The sequence below is a fragment of the Lepidochelys kempii genome, chromosome 5 (assembly GCF_965140265.1).
Source record: "Lepidochelys kempii isolate rLepKem1 chromosome 5, rLepKem1.hap2, whole genome shotgun sequence".
NCBI classification, from domain to species: Eukaryota; Metazoa; Chordata; order Testudines; family Cheloniidae; genus Lepidochelys; species Lepidochelys kempii.
Window position 1 is genome coordinate 130,027,931 of NC_133260.1, and position 16,742 is coordinate 130,044,672.

At 45.3% G+C, this 16,742-nt stretch overlaps 1 long non-coding RNA gene across 1 annotated transcript in view; it reads left to right on the top strand.

Moving 5' to 3' along the window:
* The first annotated feature begins 265 nt into the window (after positions 1–265).
* Positions 266–16,742, top strand: part of LOC140912152 (uncharacterized) — a 62,951-nt gene continuing 46,474 nt past the window's right edge. The window contains exon 1 of the long non-coding RNA XR_012159233.1: positions 266–407. This is a non-coding gene — a long non-coding RNA (uncharacterized lncRNA). The remainder of the gene's footprint in view (positions 408–16,742) is intronic.

Below are 16,742 nucleotides of genomic sequence, written 5' to 3' on the forward strand. Positions count from 1 at the left end.
AGAAGAGGAGCTCTCATTCTATTAGTCCCCTGGATTCAGAAGGCATTTTAGCAGCTAATCTGTATGACTCAATTAATTCCTGCTGTGCATTTTTGGCTAGGTAATTCTTAGCTATGGGTTTTATTTATCTGGAGTTGCCTCAACAGAATGGCCCTTGCTCACATGAATCTTTCAATGGAAGTGAAACAGCCACCACAACACCCCCTAGTGTTCTAATTGTGCACCTTTGAACATTAACCCTACAGACGCTAGCAGTACCCAGCAAAATAATGTCACTAGCATTTTGGGCAGCCGGAAGAATGCCTTTAAAAGAGAACAATGCAGGAGCCGGCGGTGGAGAATTTCAGAGATCATTTAGGATGAAGCAGCTGGACCAGACTTGGCAAATAGCTGAACAAAACAACAAGGTACAGACTCCAGGCCATGAGGGCTGTCTTTATTTAAAATGTAAAACACTGGAATTGTTCCTAATCGGTTGTAAAGAAGAGGTTAAAAAATGAATTGGGAAATTCTTGGGGATAGTCCAAAGAGTGCCACAGTATAGTCTGATTGGGGAAGGAGTTTGATAGACCTGCTGTTTGTATTAATTGGGAAATAACTTGGGTTTGAAGCTCTCAGATTGTAATTTTGTTGCATTTCTTTCTGTGACAATAAAGATCACAAAGGCACAATTAAGTAGAGGGAAGCTTTCAGAAAGTCATTATTTAAAAATCCTTATCCTTATTTTCACCAATGAGACCACTGTTTCCATGGAGACAAGAGCAAACCAAAAACTAAGAGCCAGCATTCTTCTGTTGGTTCCCGTTTCCACGGAAACGCACACAGTGGATTGACAAAAATAAAGTTAGTGTTACACACTTGAACTAACTCGCTGGCACAGTATTTGAACACTAAACAGAGCAAAGATTTCCTTCCAATTCAGAGATTTTTTTTCTCTAGATCACATGGCAAACACATACAATTTATTAGAAAATATTTAAAATAACACCTTTAATTAAACCACTGTAACTTTGGAGATAGACAAGACCTATATCCAACTCTAGCTATATAAATCACTTCACCCACCAGTGAAATGCAGCCACCTCTGAGATAGAGTGAGGTAGCAGTGTAACAAGGTCTAGTAATCCTATGTGAAAGTTGACAACAGGAGATGTAGGATAAAAATTCTGTATTCAACTGAAACTGCATGCAGAATTTAGATTGACAGGATATAATTGCCCTAGCTGGAATTTGGCATAGTCACTGGCGTTAGCCTAGTGTACATGATTTTGGAAAACTAAGACAACTGAACCACTGTACAATTTGAGTTTTTCTGTTTATGCTGAAAATGTTCACTCTGCACCTGGAATATGTGGGACCACTACACTTTTATTGTCTTGTTTGTTTACTATAAATGGACTAGGATTTGAGAAGCAGTCAGCCAGCTGATATGGACTTTGAACTGTGTAAATTAGCTGTGCACCATTTTCAGAAATGCTATTCATTGGAAATGTTGGGGGGAAAATAAGTTTTGGTGTTATTGTTATATTGATCCTGGTTTGAGTAGGACTATATACAACAGGTGGGCAATGGAATGCCAGTCCCTGAAATCCTTTGGTTAGCTCCCATAAACTCCCAGTACTTCTTTAAAATGTTTTCTGTTCAGTGAGATCTGTTATAGCTATACAATATAAATGTTTGTTTACAGTTATTTTGCCGCCTATATAAATTCTTGGCAGAGTGTGTCACCAGAGGGATTTAGAAATTTCCACCTCATGCAATCCTGCAGTCTAACAGTTTCACAGATTTTACATGAACTCAAATCACATTTATTAAACAGTAGTTTCACTGAATTTTGGGAAGAAATGTGTGACCCATACTCATTAAGGCCAAATTCATAGTTTTTGTTTGTTTGTTTTCTTAAACCAGAAGGGATCACCTAGTCTGACCTCCTGAATAACACAGGCCAGAGAATTTTATCCAGTTACTCCAGTATTGAGTGAAATAGCTTTTGCGTTTGGCTAAAGCATCTTCTAGAAAGGCGTCCAGTCTTGGCCTGGAGACTCCAAGAGGTGGAGATTCCACCTCTTCCCTTAATCCTTTGTTCCAGTGGTTAACCAGCCTCATTGTTCAGCAAAACTTGTGCCCAAGTTCTAATTGGAATTGGTCTGGTTTTAACTTCTAGCCATTGGGTCTTGTCATTGCTTTCTCTGCTACATTAAAGAGTTTTTTGTTCCTGTATTTTCTCCCTGTGAAGGTACTTATACACCATAATCAAGTCATCTCTTGAGCTTCTTCTTTTCTGACACGCTAAAGAGATTGAGTTCCTGGTATCTCTCTCATTATTAAGCATTTTCTCCAGCCATCGAATCACTTTTGTGGTGCTTCTCCTCACCATTTCCAATTTTTCAACATCCTTTTAAATATGAGGACAGGAGAACTGAATGCAGTATTAGTCTCCCCACTGCCATACACAGAGGTAAAATCCCTTCCGTATTCTTACTCACTATGCTCCTGTTTATACAACTCTTTACACAATGTGCATGACAATCAAGTTGGGCTATTTCCTGCACAAATCTAGGTTTTCTCACATCCCCCCCACCCCCATACACGCACAAACTCACTCTCCTGCTGGTAAAGAGTTGTCACTTTGGATGGGCTATCACCAGCAGGAGAGTGAATTTGTGTGGGGGGGTGGAGGGTGAGAGAACCTGGATTTGTGCTGGAAATGGCCCACCTGATGATCACTTTAGATAAGCTATTACCAGCAGGACAGTGGGGTGGGAGGAGGTATTGTTTCATATTCTCTGTGTATATATAAAGCCTGCTGCAGGTTCCACGATATGCATCTGAGGAAGTGAGCTGTAGCTCACGAAAGCTTATGCTCTAATAAATTGGTTAGTCTCTAAGGTGCCACAAGTACTCCTTTTCTTTTAACAGAACAGTCACTCCCAAGTGTTCTACATTTTAATTGGCCAGAGAAGCATGAGGGAGCTTACAAATCTGTATAAATATGACAAAGCTGAATAGAACAGAGAAGTAATACCTCCTATTTGGATCTCTTGGCATCTGAGTACCAATCCTAGACCATGTGACCATCCCATCCTAGTCCCTGTATGGGCACCTCAGCATCAGGGTACAAAGTAGCTCTGCCTGACAGAGCAGATGCGCTCGGCCTGAGGCATCTGCAGTAGGGTGCAGCAGGGACTGGGTGTGTTCTGTACATCATGTAAATCAGAATCCAGAGGGAAGTTGCCCTGATACAAAGGGTCTCAGCAAGAGCTGCTTTCATCTGCATTTTGCTATTCCAGGTAATTGAGGGTCTCTCAAGCTTCTGGCAGGGAGGAGGATAATTCTTCCTACTATGTTAATGAACTCCTTCAGGGATTATTAACTGCTTCGTTCCTGAATTCTCAATAACCAGTTGCAAAAGGCACCACCTCGTCCATGGCTATTAGGAATTAAGAGGATCAAGAAAATAAACATACAGTAGCTGGGGGAAAGAGGCTAAAACTTGGGGACTTAAGACACTACTACATAAACTCCAACTTTTCATAAACAGCTGCCTGAAACAAATCCTTAGTATCAGATGGCCAAAAAAATCACAAATGAAGCGCTTTGGAGGAGGATGGAACAGAAACAAACAGGAGAGGAAATTATGGAATGAAAATGGAGTTGGCCAGAATACACATGGAGGAAAGATCTGAAGACCATAACAAGACGAGCATTAGACTGAAATCCTCAGGGTTAGAGGGGCCGAGGGCAACATGGAAACACACAACTGAAGCAGAATTAAAAGCTAAGACTGCAGCAAGAGCTCATTGACAAGGGAAGGCACTAGTGAAGGCCTTGTGCTCTGTATGGAATAAAGAAGGGTAAATCAAGGGGGAAAGACTTGCGTGATTGGATAATAATTGAATTATTTGCCTGTTTAGGCTTTCTTGTATCGTACAAAGTGTCTGGCCTTGGCCATTGTCAGAGGCAGGATATTGGATTGGACGGACCTCGAGTCTGATTCCATATGGCAAATCCCGTGTTCCTATGGAAACTAAGTGATAAGAAACAGCAGTGTAGGGGAGTGGAGACAGGCTAATAATGGGGATATTGGGTCCAGTGTTATTTCATATTAGAATTGGGTAACAACTGAACATTATTCACTAATGTATCTTTTATAGTATGGTGCAAGTTATAAAATCACAAATGATTCCCCCAGCTCTGAAAGTCCGGCAAATAATGAAGAAAAGTTGAATAATTTATTACAAATCTAGATTACAGATGTTGTCAGCTCGGGGATTCAGGGCTCGGTGGTGGCTGTGCTGCATGGCCCGTGCTGGGATTGGCGCAGTAGAGCTTTGGCATTCTGCTGTGTCACTGCCCCGCCTGGGTGCAGGACATGGGCAGGCGCTGTCAGGAGCACTGAGAGCGCAATAGACGTAAGGAATGTGCAACTGTGCTTCCAAGCCCTCTGCTCGCAGAGTTCTGTGCTGCCTCAGCTGCAGTTAGGGTCATGCTCTCACCCTCTGCTAGCCAGCAGTGTGACCGCATTGCAGCTGAGGGAACACACCAGCAATGGACAAATGCATGGACCCTATTTCTGCAGGGCTCAACGAAGGAGCTGGTTTGTTTACAAGCTGTGCACACGCTAGGGAGATGTCCAAGATCCTGTTTATCTTGCATCATGAGATAGCTAGGGGGCACCCCGGATAAGCCCTATGTATCCTCTGCAAAATGCACTGCCTCAGCTTCAGTCTGTCTCTGTGAGGAAACATTGCCACGAGGCCCAGAATAATGGTAAACCCCCAAGTAGCTACTCTGCTGTCCAGGCTCTCTGGTATGCAGTGCCATAAGTTCCATAGCTGTCCTATCCATTGTCCAACACCAAACCAGTTCACACAGTACGTTGCTCACATCATGCAATGTACATAGTACAGGACCTCCTAGATTGCTATGCTGGAACAAAGCTCAATGAACTCTTTCAGTTGTCCCTGACACAGGCAGTACCAACTCCAGGCCTGCCTGCTGGTTCTGATGTTGGGGGCATGGTTAAGGGAACAGGGATTGGAGCATTTTTGTGTTAGTGTTGCCTGGCTACCAGAACAGGTCTTTGGTGGCATTGTAGTTTGGCACCGTTTAGACCAGCTCTGAGGCTGTTTTGAGTTGCACTACTGGCCAAATTGGTTCCTATAAATCCCCAGGATCAGGAAGCTGCAAAGGTAAAGCCAGAAGTAACCCTAGCACAACTGTGAGGATGTTGCCCTTAGTCTTAGACATTCCACAGACTAGTTGAAATACATGTGTAAAGTGGTACGTTGGGGGAACTGCACAGTGACACAAGGCTTTGGGAATGTTTCATGTCATCCAGCCTATTAAGTTTAAGGAATATAGTCTTGTGACAGGAGTCGCCAGGTGGTGCTGTTACATGTAGACTTGCATTCTTTTTTTTAGCATGGTAACAAAGTACAGTCCTTGAACACATGCTCTTATTGTTACTGTTTTGGTGCAACATCTTCCCTGAAAAGTAACTGCAGGGGACAGGAGGGTTTTCTCTGCCCTCTAACTAGAGTTGATTCTTGGTGTAGAGGTGTTCCCTGGGAACCCAGCATTGGTGTTGGGAGTGTGGTTTCTGAAAGACAGGATTGGCTGTGTTCCCTCTGTGTCTGTTGGAGGACTGGTATGTACAATGTGAAGAAAACAAGGCACACGCTCCACATCGGGGACTGAATAAAGTATTTTGCAGTTTTGTGCACTATGGAAATGGGAGGGACCCACACCTTCCATAAATTAGAGTGTGTGATTATACAATCTATAAGTAAGAGAACATCTTTATTAGATCAGAGAAGTGTTTTAAAAATATAATGAAAAGTATAAATCTAGAATATTGAATTTAAATATACATGACAATTTGACTTTTTAAAAAAAATCTAATACCCATTCTCTCTCTCCTTTTGCTCTCGGAGACATTTGCTAAGTAGGCTAATTGCTGGGGTGCACGTATGTAATGTGACATAGCAATGAACTCAGCTGTGCCCAATTGGCTCCCCAGTCACAGGGGACAGGTTCCTGATTAAAGCTGGACTTGTTGGAGACCATGGAAAGCAGAAAAGAGCAAGTACCTGGGTGCATTTGATAGCTGAGCCTTCTGAGCCAGAGGTGCTTTCCTGCCTTTTGAAACACTGGGAGGGCTAAGAGAAGAGCTTTACCAGCTCCTCAGGGAAAGGGGCACTGAGTCTCAGCTGGCTTGGGACAGAAATTAGATTCAAATCGATACAAATAAGGGACTGACTCTGAGACATTGATTGGACGATCAGACCATGTCAGCAGCCAAGCAAGCAAGAAAGCAGGCTCTTTTCCTTGGGACAAAGGGTGAACTTGGGTACCATGATGGCCAGCTACCAAGACCCCAAAGAGGCCATCGTGGCTTATGACAGACACCAACACCAGGAAAGAGGCAGAATGGGCTGAAGACAAACTGATCCCTGAAAAGGGTTCTGAGAATTGGGGCTCCTGGGAGGGGTCTTTCTCTGACATGGTCTGATCGCTCTGGCATCTGGGGGAGCATCCAGAGGCGGTGGTGCAGCTCCCCAGGGTGCAAAGATCTACCTATGGCACGAAACCTGAGTGCGGCTGCGACCCCATGTGCCAGGTTGCAACACCACTCACGGAAGTGTTGACCACTCGTGCCAGGGGTGAGTCATGATTGGGCTGGGGCAGCTGGACCAAACCTGGTTGGGAGCTAAGTAGGGTTGTCACATCCAAGAGGCATAAAAACTGAGCACTACCTTCCCCACCAGCCTGATCCTCCTCTTCCCCTCTGACACCCACCCCTGCCCGGCCCGGCCCTAAGCCTCTGCACCCACCCTATCCCCAGAGCCTCAGTGCAGGGAGCTCCCCTACCATCCTCTCCCAGGAGCCCCACCCCTGCTCCTTATCCCTTCCTGCAGGCGAGCCTTGGGTCCACCCTGATTTCTAGCACTGGGAGGAGCAGGAGCCTCAGCTGCCACATCTGCACGTTGAGGGCCTGGCAAGTGCTGTGCCAGCAGCCCTCCTACGGGCCATGCAACCTCTGCGCCAGAGTGGAAGCAGCCACTGGCGTTCCCATGCGTGTGGGCAACAATGGTTGCCAATTGCGATGTGTAAGTTACAAGTGAAAAACCCTGGCACTATTGCAGCCAGCAACGCAGGGGAAAGATCAACGTGGCCAGTTAAAAACTGGTTAGATGGTCAGGAACAAGTGTGTCCAGTGCATATTGGTTAAGCTAGGCCTGTTCCACAGAGCCAATTTTTCTTTTTTTCCCTCCAGAACCAACCTGCCAAGCCCTGGGATCTGCTACTGCTCAGCGAAGGAGTAACTGTATTAATTATTAAATTATGTTTAATGGTAATTACACAAGATACTTCATATGTGAGCTAGCAAGTCAGTAGTTTCCTATAGCAAATATGTGTGATTATACAGACAGACTGACAGGAGAGGACTTCAGGGGCTAAAAGCATATGACTCGTCCCCCCTCAGGACATAAGATATAGATCTGTGTTTTTATGTATCAATAGGGGTCTGATATAAAAATGCAGGTGCTCCTGCACTGGCAGAAAACGTCGTCTTTCCAGGGAACCAGCCATGTGAGTGCATATTCAGGAGCGTTCTTAACTCTTTGATGGATCCTGGTGCTTTGAGAGTGTGCTTTAATTTAGTGGTGAAAACGGCCACGTGTAGTGTTACTGCGAGCAGCAGTATGGGCAGGAGGGCGGTAAAGAAAACCAATCTGGTGAAGAATAAAGGCAAAGAAAAATAGACATGAAGCAAAGAGTGACTCCTTCTGAGAGACTCATAAGTCCTCAGCAGAGTATGGACAACTAGCAACAAAAACAGAGGCATTTTCTCTCAGTGGACACTCAAACCTATTCAAAGTGTATGTGATATTAAAAAAAAATGCATAGGCAATTCATTACCAATGATTTCTCCCTTTCTGAAGGTCAATTAACATGTAAATATTCCTTATCCCGGACTGAAGTGCAAATTTCAGTGTAGTTTAACATTCCCTTCTGCTTTCATACCCCGTACCTCCAAAAGTGTCTCTCTACTACTGGTTTTAACCTTTGTCTTGCCAGATCAAGGCATCCTTGCACACACTTACATTATACAGTGTGGTGGATTCTTTATCACCTGGAGTCTTCAACTCAAGATTGGATGCTGCTAATAGAGACACTGTAGTTCAATCAAAAGTAATGGGCTTGATGCAAGATAGAGGAGGGAGGGATAGCTCAGTGGTTTGAGCATTGGCCTGCTAAACCCAGGGTTGTGAGTTCAATCCTTGAGGGGGCTGTTTAGGGATCTGGGGCAAAAAATGGGGATTGGTCCTGCTTTGAGCAGGGGGTTGGACTAGATGACCTCCTGAGGTCCCTTCCAACCCTGATATTCTATGATGTGAAATGCTATGGCCTGTGTTATGCAGGAGATCAGACTAAATTATCATAGTATTCAGTCCCTTCTGACATTTAAATCTAGGAATCGGTTTATTGATATAAAATATATCTGAGCGAATGGTGTACATTCTATCACACACAAGCTCTTTTGAAAATATTGTGATAGACAGATATAAAGCACAGTGTTGTTTCCTATTTTAAATTTAAATTTGCTTCTTAATAACAACGTGCAATAGATTTGCCAAACATAGCACTCTCAAGGCTAAATTGCATTTGCCTCAGTCTTATGTAGAAAATGTTAAATAAATACATCTAAACACCCATCTGGCAAAGTTCAGTCTGTAGTATTATGAATAATTTTGTGTATGGTGCAGATGTGGCAGACAAGCCTAACAAAATTTATCAGGAAGTGTCGGATGTAAATTGGGAGCAATTAGTTAAGAGAAGAGAAATCGTGCCTAAAATAGAAATTAATTTCAGAGAGTAAATATGTGAGAAAAGCAAGTACCCACCGTTTTCTTAGGGAGAAGTTTAGGGTCATTTTAAAATCTGGGAAATTCCAAAAACTAGAGCGTTTTTTAAACTTTTCTGAGATTTTTATGTCTTTAAAAATATATCCTGCTTCCTGCTGTATAGAAAGGGACCTGCCTGTATGTGATCCAGGTGATAATGCTTTTAGGGCCCCATCCAACTCCCACTGACATCTACCTGCCAGTCTATTAGTTTATCTGAGTGCAGGTTGCATCAGGTCCTTAGCCTTTAGTACCCATTCTTCTAAAGATGGGATTGTGATTAGCCCTGATACAGCAGTGCAGAGGAGTAGGGGGCAACACTGATTGCCCTTTCCCCACTCCACATAGTTTGCCAACCACATGAGGGCTATTTGGATCTAAACTCCAGGTGCTGGGTGGGGGAGTAGGCAGAGTCATGGTTCTTGCCAGCCAGGAGAGCCAGCTGGGTGTGCCATGGGGAGGAATATCCTGGTTGTGAAGGGGTGATACAGATCATTCCCCCTCAGCAAAACAGGGGAGCCCCAGGAGGAATTGTACTGGCAAAGAGTGTATCTCCGACACAGTGCCACTTCTGCGCCCTTGAAAGAGCACATCTGGCCGTAACAGAAACCCCCACACCGGGCCAGTACACCAAGGGGTTTAGTTTGGCTCGAGGGAGGTATTTAGTGCTCTGCTAAAGTCATGCAAATTTTCTTCTTCAAAAAACTGAGAGGCCCATTTCAGTCAGGCAAATCAATCCACTAGAGAGGCAGGGCAGCTCTTCCTCTGTGCCTGGGGCATTGTCGGAGGGTGGGGGAGTTCCAAGGGTTATTCCCTGTGCATAGGCGCCAGTCACTGGTGCTCAGAAAGGATTGCTGGCAAACACCACTGAGGGGTGCAAACAATAGCAAACTTGCGTCTGCGATCCCCTCTCCGTGGGGAAGGGGCACTGTTTATGCTGGTCCAGTGTCTATATTTATGCAGACAGTGGAGGCCTGGCTGCCCGCGTCACAGTGCTTTTGACTCTGCTGTCCGTGGTCTTTCCAAACACTAGAACAAGTGCCTATGGACCTCTGCCCGGATCTGGGTTTGTAAAACATGAATGTTCCTGCATGACTGTTTCCGCTATTCTATCCAATTATGGGTCCCTGAACTGAAATAGTGGAGTTTCACTCCCAGAAGCCTTACAAATCTACTGCGTCTCTTGATGCAAATGGTACATAGTCCTTCACTAGTTCCTTAGTGATGCTGGCGTAAATTTTTCAAAGAGATTTTGGACGCCCCAATTTTTAAATCCCCAACTTGAGACAGCTGAAAGGTGCCTCATTTCTTGGCACTTTTTGAAAATCAGGTGCCTTTAAGGTGTCTTAATTTGGGTACCCAATCACTAGTTGCCTTCAAATATTTGGCCTGCCATGTCTCAGGAGGGGTATTTCTGCTTTGGCAATTGCTGCGTTTGCTGATGTAAGTTCTAGATTCTTGGAAAAGGCTCTTGTTATGAGCAGATAGGAATTCCTCACACAGTTCTGCAGTGCCTCTGTACCAGGATTAGAGGAACGGGAGTCAGAGAGCCCATGTTCCCTGCAGTGTTATTCCCAGGACACTAGGGGAACAGGGAACACTGGGACTTAGGCTGGATTACATAAACAGAGCAGTGCACAGGATTTAATCAATTTCACTTGTTCAATTTGTTCCAATCCCTTGAATTTCACCTGCAGTCAGCTTTTGTAAATGAAACATGGTGTCTGTGTCTGAGCAGGGAGTTCTCTGCCGTGCAGCAGCTGATGGCATAAGCCACGGAACTCACTCTGGAGTCCTAGATTTTTGCAAACACAAACCTAGCCCAGGGATAGATCCAGTGGACGAAGGAGTTGGAGCTGTACACAGGCCTGGCCTTGCAGGGCGATGACAGCAGCAGGAAAGTAAAACTAAAAGGATTATTTGACCTTGCTGGGGCACAAGAAAGAGAGCTGCATGCTCTGAAACTCACCACTGCCTCAAGCTTCATAGCAGTCCTAAGATCCATGGGGGCCTATTGCTCCCCACAGCAGAACAAAACTGTGGCGTGACCCAGCTTTTTCACTAGACACCAGTTTGAAGAGGAGGAGGTGGACCCCCTATGTTATGCCTTATGCACATTGGCTGCTCCATCCAATGACAGACTCCCTGATTCGGGACAGGATAGTTTGCAGTACTTGGGATCATCACCTGCAGGAGCAGCTTCTCCGGGAAGTGGACCTCACGTTAGACAGATACTTAGACCTGGGTGTGCATTGAAAGCCCCTAGAAACACTGAAAGCCCTAGGAGGCACAATACCCCCAGAAGTACATGAAGTGAGACAACAGCAAAGAAGAGCAAGTGACCAAGGTTCCATGCCCATTGTGACGTGCATTTACTGTGGGAGGCAGCATGAGCATGTAAAGGAGAATTGCCCTGCACTAGGACAGCATTGCAAGGAATGTGGCAAGTTGAACCATTTTATCAGTGTCTAAGAGCAGAAGAAGGTCTCAGAAAGATGATCAAACTTGTACAAGAAGGGGATGGCACAGCAATGGTGACATCATGACTCTCTCTCTTTGATTTGGAGAGCATATTGGGTACAGGCATTTGGGACAGGAATGCAACAAGGGACAATACCAACCTCCGTGTCTGCAACAATGTTATTAGGGAAACACCTCATGCAATTTCAGTGAATAATAGGGCCTCCTGCACTGTGATTCCTCGGGGTAAATTGGAATGGAACACACCCATTACAAACAGCAGGTGCAATCTAATATACAATGAGAGCATAATGCAGATTTTAGGAGAATGTGACCTTATAGTAACAAACCTGAAAAATAACCAGTGGTACTAGGTGAAGTTTGTGGTGATGGGATGATAAGCACCACAGACCCCTCTGGGAGAATACAGTCGTAGAAGCTGGGATTTAATCAGGGTGCAGCATCAGAATTTTATAGATGCAGTGCAAGGAGCAAAAAAAAGGAGTCCCATGGACAATGGAGAAAATTTAAAAAGCATATGGGGATATTTTCAAAGGCAACAGGTGCCTCAAAGTAAAGCTGTTTCCATTTCCCATCTGTGTGCTTACTACAAAAAAAAAAAAAAAAAAATTCAGCATGCAAGGAGCTCAAAAGACTGCAGAGCAAGGGATAACATAGCACCTGTAGAGGTCAGTACAGACCCTAGGTAAGTAGCATGATGCTATTAAAGAAGCTATCTGGCAAATTACACATTTGCATAGACCTAAAGCTTCTGGACCAGGCAGTGAAAAGATGCCACTGTTCACTGCCTACAACTGGTGACATCTTGCCAGAACTTTTCAAACCAGAATGTTCATGCTCTGTGATGTGAGGAATGCGTTTTGGCACATAAGCCTGGAAGAAGACTAGCATGCTGGCGACCTTTGCAACACCATTTGGTTGCTACAGATGGCCACACATGCCAATAGGCATAAGCACAGCACCAGAAGTGTTCCAGAGAAGACTCACCCAAGTGTTGGAAGAGCTGCCAGGGTGAAAATAACTGCAGATATCCTCACTGTAAGTGAAGGGAGTAATGATAGAAACCTGAATGAGACCATGGCAGAAAACTACAAACTTTTCTACAGCAATGCAGGGACAAGAACATAAAATTCAAGCCAGACAGTGTGTCTCACAAAGCGTGAGGTGACATACACTTGACATCTGCTAACAGCAGAAGGTTTGAAAGCAGATCCTAAGAAGATTAGGGTAGTCGGATATGCCAGCTCCATTAGATGTGAATGGGGTACAGCACTTCATAGGAATGATAAATGTTGTGTCCAAGTTCTGTCTACACTTGGCTGCAGTAGTGGAACCCATACATCAGTTAACAAGACAGAATGTTTAGTGGGACTGGGCAGATTCCCAACAGCAAGCATTTGACGCACAAAGAAATGATCACAGATGCCCCTGTCCTTACATACTACCAGCCATGAGAGCCACTGACACTCCAGGCTGGTGGGTTTGGGTGTAGCTCTTTTGCAGGAGCAGCCAGTTGCTTATTGCAGCTGAGCCTTGTCTGAGACTGAACGGGGTACTCTCAAATAGAAAAAGAGCTTCAGGCTGTGGTATTTGGAGTGGTACGATTCCATTGGTACAACTATGGCCATCCACTGGTAGTGCTATCAGACCATAAACCCCAAGAGACAATCATGGCCAAGACCCTTATTCATGCCACAAAGACTCCAGCACTAACAACTAAAGATCAGATATTTTCCACAGTGGCTACTGTTGTTCGCTGACACTCTGAGCAGCATGTATACCTAGCTTCAGCAAGCTGGTGTAAGGGGATCAGGACATTGAATCCATTCACATGTTGCGCTGTCCCCCAGTTTTGGCTGCAAAGTTGTTGGTGATCAGAGGCTACAGAAAAGGATGTCCAACTACAGGCAATCGAGAGAATGATTCAAGGAGGGCCAGATGACAAAAGCCAAGTATTGGTGAGAGCAGAACCATATTCTGAAATTAAAGATGAGCTGAGCGTACAGCAACGGAATCCTATTTAAAGGACACAGAGCTATTGTCCCTGCCTCATTATGCAAGGATGTCATTCAAAAAATACATGATTCACACCTGGACTGTAACAGCTGTCTTAGACAGGCTTGAATGTGTGTTTACTGGCTGGGAATGAATACACAACTCCGCTCCTTTAATAGGAGAGTGTGACATCGGCCAGTCATTCTGCTGGCACTTATCACATGAGCTCTCCATCCGACCATAGGAAAAGGTGGGAGCAGACTTATTTACCCTCAAGGAAAAGCAGTACTTGATTACAGTAGACTGCTATTCAAATTTTTGGAAGGTTAATGGCCTGCCTGACACAAGAAGCAAGTCAGTGACTGGCAAACTGAGGGCCCACTTTGCAAGACACAGCATTCCGGATAGCGTATTCACTGACAACAGAACCCAATTTGCCTGGGAAGAATTCAAGGAATTTGCACGCAAATGGGAGTTTGACCGGCACACCACTTCGTCAACTTTCCCACAGAGCCATGGTAAGGTGGAATCAGCTGTGAAAACAGCTAAGGTTGTTAGACAAAGCTGTTTCTTCTGGCTCAGAACCCTTGCTAACACTCTTGGCACACAGAAATACCCCATCACAGGGGTACCCAAAGGACCAAAGCCTTGCTACCCACAAGGGGAGACCTGTTGCACCCAGAAGGATGGAGATACTGCTGAGAGGAGGTGGCCGACAATCAGAGAAAGCAAATACAAGTGTACGACAGGTCAACCAAGGACCTGTTGGCCCTGGAGACAGGCTGTCCTGTGAGGATCCAGTCACTAGAGAGTTGTATCTAGTGCATACAAGGTGACTATAAAAGAAAAACAAGTGGTAGGCTTACAAGCTAGCAGAGACACCAGCCACAGAGAGCCTACAGAGACACAGAGATCCTCACAGAATGGCGAGACAGAGAACCATCCAGAGGCCAACCCCATGGTGGGGGAGGAGACGCCACAGAAAGAGTTTGCTAGACTTTGAGAGAGAGACTGAGAGAGGTCACTTCTGGTGTGGTTGCCCGTTGAGCAGACCAAACTATGTCGGAAGCTATGTGACCAGCTAAATCTGTGGTAAAGACAAGACTCCGACTGGGCTGTGTGCTAGCAACCTGGGGCCAAAGGGAGATGGTGGGTGGGGTGGTGTCAATTACTTTTTAATGTTTCCATAAACTGTTTTTGTAAAATAGGGGAAATATATCACGATCAGTGGAACTGGGGTCAGAGGGACTGTTGTTGACAGGATGCTAGTGGATCAGGGAAAGTTGGGGAGTTAGGCTGGAAGCAACCCAGCCACATGGACAAAGCAGTGCACAAGGTTTAATAAAGTTCCTTGTGTTCAACTCAGCCTATGTTCAGCATCACTGTTTGTGAATCAAACAGCCTCTGGCTTTCTTGTGCAGAGGTATGCTAGGAATTGGTGAGGCCTGTTACGTTTCAGTTTATGGTGTTCATTTGCACCCCCTGTTCAGTCTCATGTGGCTAAGCTCTGGTGATGCTACTCCCAGTACTGTTTTGTCTGACAGTTTGTACCAACTTTTCAGTGCTTTTATTATCTCTCTCTAGCATGGTGTGGCCTCCAGGGCCTTGCAGATATCTATTGCTTTTTGCAAGCATAAATCAGACTCCCTTAATAACCTTTCTCTCTGGTTTTGTCAATCACACCAGGGACAGTTTTCTCTCTAAGCAGATCATTTTCAGTAATCTCAGACTCTCTCATCTTTCTGTCTCAATTTGGCTCCAGACTTGTCAATCCTATTTGCTCCCACATGAGGAGACTCAAATTGATGCCACTCAAACACAATGTTCTCTTTAAGGTTAGAGTCATTCTTAAATATTTTTAAGACTTCCTGCCAAATACATTTGTCTTCCTCAGGCAGTGTCTGTTTATAGACTTCAAGAGCTTCCTCACCCACTACATGAAATTAAATAGCTACTTCAAAAACCCTTTTCTATTTTATCTGCCCTTAAGCCTTTCATCACACCATGAAAGCATTGCTCCCATCTTGTCCAGTTCACTGCTGTCATCAAAGAACAGCGGTGATGGGTTGAACCCATCCAGGTTAAATTGCATGGTTAGCTGTACCTTCAATCTGTGTTCCCTCCCCACTTCCCACATTTAAAATCCGCTGCGGAGATTTCATCCCATGTGTATGGTTGTTGGGTCCCGCTGTCTCTGTATGGTCTGCTTGACTTCTTCCCGACCACCCTCTTTTCATGCTATTTCTCACCGGTTTGTGTTGCTTTTTTTTTTTTCTCCCTTAAGAGATGTAAAACTGCCCCCTGCCGCTGTAACACATATTCCTATCCCACTGTGCATTAGAGGCCCCATTATCTCTCCTTTAAAGTTCTTCCTCAGAAATCACTTTCTGCATAGAGCAGGGGTGGGCAACCTACAGGCCCGCGAGCCAGATGTGGTCCGCAAGCCATTTTTAAGCTGGCCCGCGAGCTCCTATGGGTTGGGGGCCGCTCCGGCGTTCCAGCCGGGGCACTGGGTCAGGGGCCGTACCACGTGTAGGAGCTGGAGAAGGGACATGCCATTGCTTCTGGGAGCCACTTGGAGTAAGCACTGGTCAGAGCCTGCACCCCTGAGCCTTTCCCCACACCCCAACCCTCTGCCCCAGTCCTGATCCCCCTCCGACTCTCTAAACCCCTTGGTCCCAGCCTGGAGCACCCTCCTGCACCCCAAACTTCTCTTCCCCAGCCCCGCCCCAGAGCCTGCACCCCCAGCCGGAACCCTCACCCCTGCCCCAGCCCTGATTCCCCTCCTGCCCTCATCCCCACCCCAGAGCCTTCACACCCCCTGGTGTACCCCAAACCCAATTTTGTGAGCATTCATTGGCCCTCAGCCACAAAGTTTCCCCACCCCTGGCTTCGAGCCTGTCACACACTCTTTCTGTGAAGAATTTCCAGGTTTCCAAATGCTAATTTTGTTATTAGTAAGATATTATTATGTTTTAATTAGTATCTGCAGCCTTACCAGTTATCAATGTTCTCATTCATTTATAAGTTCTTTGGGGGCAGGGACTGATGCCCTGTTTTTGTACAGTGCCTAGCACAATGGGACCCTGATCCTCATAATAATATCAAAAGCCAGTGCTTTGTTTTCAGAACTAAGATGTACAGTATGTCCTCAAGGCACTTTACATTTTAGACACACAAAAGCCAACATATGGTCCAACTCATGCACTGGCTATGTGCACCAATGATAGCAGCATAGGCTCCGCCTCCTGAGTCTGCAGCCAACAGAGCTGGTGCATTGTGGGAAGTCATCTCCATCAGGTTGAGGACTGGCACCCCAGGGAGCCTTGAGGGAGCCAGGAAGAAGATTCAGAC